Raw genomic sequence first — 6,058 nt, forward strand, 5'->3', positions numbered from 1 at the left:
ACTCTACATGGGTGTAACCCCGTAACTCTACATGTGTGTAACCCCGTAACTCTACATGGGTGTAACCCAACTCTACATGTGTGTAACCACCTAACTCTGCATGTATGTAACCACCTAACTCTGCATGTGTGTAACCACCTAACTCTGCATGTATGTAACCACCTAACTCTGCATGTGTGTAACCACCTAACTCTGCATGTGTGTAACCACCTAACTCTGCATGTGTAACCACCTAACTCTGCATGTGTAACCACCTAACTCTGCATGTATGTAACCACCTAACTCTGCATGTGTGTAACCCCATAACTCTACATGTGTGTAACCACCTAACTCTGCATGTGTGTAACCCCGTAACTCTACATGTGTGTAACCACCTAACTCTGCATGTGTGTACCGTAACTCTACATGTGTGTAACCCGTAACTCTACATGTGTAACCCCGTAACTCTACATGTGTGTAACCCCGTAACTCTACATGTGTGTAACCACCTAACTCTGCATGTGTGTAACCACCTAACTCTGCATGTGTGTAACCACCTAACTCTGCATGTGTGTAACCCGTAACTCTACATGTGTGTAACCCCGTAACTCTACATGTGTGTAACCCCGTAACTCTACATGTGTGTAACCCCGTAACTCTACATGTGTGTAACCCCGTAACTCTACATGTGTGTAACCCCGTAACTCTACATGTATGTAACCACCTAACTCTGCATGTGTGTAACCACCTAACTCTGCATGTGTGTAACCACCTAACTCTGCATGTGTGTAACCACCTAACTCTGCATGTGTGTAACCACCTAACTCTACATGTGTGTAACCCCGTAACTCTACATGTGTGTAACCCTGTAACTCTACATGTGTGGAACCCCGTAACTCTACATGTGTGTAACCACCTAACTCTACATGTGTGTAACCGCGTAACTCTACATGTGTGTAACCCCGTAACTCTACATGTGTGTAACCTGTAACTCTACATGTGTGTAACCCCGTAACTCTACATGTGTGTAACCACCTAACTCTGCATGTGTGTAACCACCCACTCTACATGTGTGTAACCGCTCATGTGTAACCCCGTAACTCTACATGTGTGTAGCACTCTACATGTAACCCCGTAACTCTACATGTGTGTAACCCCGTAACTCTGCATATGTGCGTAACTCTGCATGTGTGTAACCCCTACATGTGTAACCACCTAACTCTGCATGTGTGTAAACACCACACTCTACATGTGTGTAACCCTAACTCTACATGTGTGTAACCACCACACTCTACATGTGTGTAACCACCACACTCTACGTGTGTGTAACCCCGTAACTCTACATGTGTGTAACCACCTAACTCTGCATGTGTGTAACCACCACAACTCTACATGTGTGTAACCCCGTAACTCTACATGTGTGTAACCACCACACTCTACATGTGTGTAACCACCACACTCTACATGTGTGGAACCCGTAACTCTCATGTGTAACCACCTAACTCTATATGTGTAACCGCATGTCTCTACATGTGAAGTAACTTGTGTAACCCTGTAACTCTACATGTGTGTAACCCGTAACTCTACATGTGTGTAACCACCTAACTCTGCATGTGTGTAACTACCTAACTCTACATGTGTGTAACAGCTCTACATGTGTGTAACCCGTAACTCTACATGTGTGTAACCGCGTAACTCTACATGTGTGTAACCCCGTAACTCTACATGTGTGTAACCCCGTAACTCTGCATATGTTTAACCCCGTAACTCTGCATGTGTGTAACCCCGTAACTCTACATGTGTGTAACCACCTAACTCTGCATGTGTGTAACCACCACACTCTACATGTGTGTAACCCCGTAACTCTACATGTGTGTAACCACCTCACTCTACATGTGTGTAACCACCACACTCTACATGTGTGTAACCCCGTAACTCTACGTGTGTGTAACCACCTAACACTGTAGAGACAGACAACATGTTAACAACAACAAAACAAGAACAAAGAGAAAATATACACGGAGGGATTTTCTCATCCGTCCACACACAGCTGCTGAGACTTGGCTGCTCACACACACACACACGTGCAAACAGATACAAACACACACACAGACACACATTTTTTCAGATAGTATCACGCCCCTAATTTCCCAGGGTGCATTGTATACAGAACACACCCATCCGCCTGTGTTCGCACTTCAGACACATTCATCCAAACATCATTGACTGACACACACACACACACACACACACACACACACACACACACACACACACAGCTGAAGCTCATCCAGACACAGAAGCTCACGGGAACAGAGCGGTTTTATGACCCACAATGCCTTTGGAGCACGACAGTGAAGTCTGGTGACTGACCTCAAAGAACCACCACTTTGGACTTGTTTAGCGTAGCTTAGCACAAAGACTAGAAACTGAGGCAAACTGTTAGCCTCACTCAGTCGATGGAGATCAGTCACATCTCACACACGTAAACACAAAGGTTGATATAATTTTACTTTGGATTCTGCTTCATCTCCAAAGTCCACTTTAATTAATCAGAACTTTCTGTGGAGTCTTGATGTTTAAGCTCCCGACAGTATCACAGTCTGTTCATCACTGAGTTTAGCTGCTTTTATTTTGAAAGAGCAGCTGAGGATGAACCCACAGACTCTTCATCTTCTGAACTTTTTTAAAAACACTGACGATACTTGATGAGTCATTTTCCTTGGAAAGAAACTCTTATACTCCCTTCAACAGAAAAACGTCTTCAAGCCTCTTCAGTCGTCAAGAAGCCGAAACGTGGAACATGAAGGACAAAGTGAAGGGGACAAAAGACAGAGACACACAATAGAGGCTGAGACACGTTAATGCTGAGCAGCTGTGGATCTCATCAGCCTGTCAGACCACACTGAGGGCAGCAGGGAAAATACACACGTTTCAGCCGCTGCTTCACAAACTCTTTTATTTTATAAACTTTTCATTTCCACAGACAAAGTTTCCAAATGTACAAAAACACGTCCGACGGAATTCTGCGCTAAGGGAGGTCGAAGGTCGAAGGTTCAGCGTCTCGCTCGAGGACACGAGAGAGGAAATCAGGAAAATCATTTCACACTCGCAGGGAAAATGAAAAGCAGGAGACGATAAAATAAAATCCAGATCTGCTTTAAACATTTATTTCTCCAGAGAGAAGAGACAGCGAGCTCCACCCTGCACACACACAGACACACACAAATACACACAGACACACACAAATACACACAGACACACACACACACACATTAACTTTTCATCCACACGAATATGTTTTGATTTTCACAGTAAACCAACCAGACCCGTGAGTATTTGTTGGCAGAAGCATAATCATTTAAGAATATTTTAATTTGCGTGATAATCAAACTAATAATAATTTGAATAGTTCAGATGTTTGTTGAACGTCGGCTCCGTGCACGGTTCAGCTGAGGTCACCCACCGTACAATACATGTGTGAACTGAGGCGTCCGAGTGTCCTGCTCACGTCCCACATGACGGGTCACCGAAGGTTTAATGAGCCTCGGAGACTGAACCCAGAACGTTCATCTGTTCGTGTCTCGCTGTAAACATCACGACGGGCGACGTTCAATTCCCAACTTTTACATTTGTGACAAAACCGCAGTGTGGATGGTGAGACGTGGTTCATGTCCTCTCTGTGAGACGGTGTGTCCTCTCGTCTCTCTGTTGTTTCCTGTGAATAGTGTGAGGCCCAGTTTACCCAGAATGACCCTCTCCTCGCTCGACCCCCTCCTCTCTCTCTTTGTTTCATGTGTGTCAGTGTGTTTTAAGCACAAACTCGTCTTTGTTTGCTTTGTTTGTGGCAGACGTGTGTTAAAAGTTCATTTCCGTCCATGACGCTGTTGTATGATTAGTGTCGCTGTGTGTTAGAGACTGTAGCATCATATGTGTGGAACGACAGTGAAGCTAATTAAAAAAGTTCAGATGCCTGAAGAAGCAGATTACATTTTTAAATTCAACCTCACATCGTCTCGTCGTGGTTCTTTTCAGACGGTCGTGGTTAAGATGTGGGACATCACGTACACATCACGTACACAGTATGGTTGGCGTTATAAGGACACGCTGCTGCTAGGCAACAGCAACATGGACCCAAATATCAACATCGCTGTCTGGAAGCCACAGAAGCTAACGAGTTAGCAAAGTCAACCTTTTCCTCAGACGTGTTCAAAAGTTAAACAAAGATGATTGTGGGAGACGTGATAATTAGAGCGGCAGAAATGCTGCTGCCATGGCAACCTGGGAGGACACATCCTGTCAGAAGAGACAGGTGTGGAGGTGAGTGAAGCCTGTCTTCTCATTGGCTACCAGCCTGGCAGAGCAGTGCATTGTGGGTCAGGTCTGCTTTAATGTCCAGGATGCTGCACATCTCTCTCTCTCTCTCTCTCTCTCATCACAAGTTCATTGTCTATTTGAGCAGGAAGAGGAGAATTGATGTGAAGTTACTGTTCACTCCTCCTCCTCCTCCTCCTCCTCTTGTTCTGTAGAAAGAATCAACTCTGTTTTCACTGGAGTTTTATTGATTGATTTATTGATCTAAGAAACGTTTTTGTAAAAGATTGATCGAATAAAGTAAAAATCAATAAATCTGTCTGTGTGGGAAAGTATATTAGAAACAGAACGTGATGGTTATTAATCTCTGACCATTGATCTCTGATGGACTTTGTGATCACGCAGATAGTTGAGTCCATTGGTTCCCATAATGGGGTGATGTCACCTGACCACCCTGAGGGATCGTCATGACAACTGGTCTCAGTTTCTTGTCTCGTGTCATCTTTGATTTTAATAAAAACAAGTATCGAGTAAACACTTAAATTAAAAGTAATCAAGTATCTTCAATATTCTGATAAATGTAATCGTGTGACTGTGATAATAGAACGTTTCTTCATCACATGTTCCTGACATGTTCTCAGGCTCGGAGCAGGTGAACAGCCTGCAGCTACAGGATGGGATGTAACCCTTCAAAATAAAATCATTCATATCCACCGACGTCAAGACTTAGTGTATCATTATATTGGTCCCCGTGTCTCTCATATAACAGAGTCTGTGTTCAACATTAGGCTGAACACTTCCTGCACACACACACACACGCACACACAGACACACACTCCAGATGTTAGGGAATAAGGGACACTTAAAGAGCTGGTGAGTTACGTACATCCGAATTTCTCTCACACGTTGAGTTCAACACTGAGGCAGCCAACTGGGCGAGAGAGAGAGAAGGAGAGAGAGGGAGAGGTCACAGCTCACCCATAAAGTCGCTGCTTCCTGCTCCTCATGTGAAACACAAACATCTGACCAGTAAAAAGCTAAGTTATTGTTGTATATATACATATACTATATTTATTACTGTATTTGGACAAAAGTATGTGGACACACCTGAGTGGGGGTGTTCTCATGATGGACAGGAAGTCAGTTACTACGTTTCTGTCGACTGAAGAAGATCATGAAACTCTGGAAGAAAGAAGGAATAGTTTTGGTTTGAACTTTGTCGATCACTAACCTCCGTCCTGTTCGGAATCAAACCCACAACCTACTGGTCACAAATTGTTGTTGTTCCACACCTTATCTTCATCACCATCATTTTCACCATCACCACCATCACCTCCATCATCACCACCTTCATCATCTTGGATTGGGATATTTAATTGAATTAAAAGATGTGTTTCTGTTTCTTGTTGTTTGGTTTCATGACGAGAGGTCTCACTCCTTTTAGAAAAATGAGTTTTGTGATGAATCACGCCTGAGACCCCCCCCCGACGACTGTCACCCTCCAGATGTGTCACATTTCCTCGAACTCACTAAACATCAGGGTCATTTATCTTCTTCGTTTCTGGGGATTTCTTCTGCTTCTCCAATAACATCAACGTCTTCCAAGTCGAGGGAGTGAAACATCCGCGATGAATCAACCTGCCGAGAGTTTCCATTTCATTTCTGATTATTAACAATATCTGCAAATTTTTGTATTATATATTATTTTTATACCAACAATGGATCAAATCACACTTTACTCAGAACTTCAGTCTCTTTTGTTTTT

The sequence above is a fragment of the Hippoglossus stenolepis genome, chromosome 19, assembly GCF_022539355.2.
Source record: "Hippoglossus stenolepis isolate QCI-W04-F060 chromosome 19, HSTE1.2, whole genome shotgun sequence".
Taxonomy (NCBI): Eukaryota; Metazoa; Chordata; class Actinopteri; order Pleuronectiformes; family Pleuronectidae; genus Hippoglossus; species Hippoglossus stenolepis.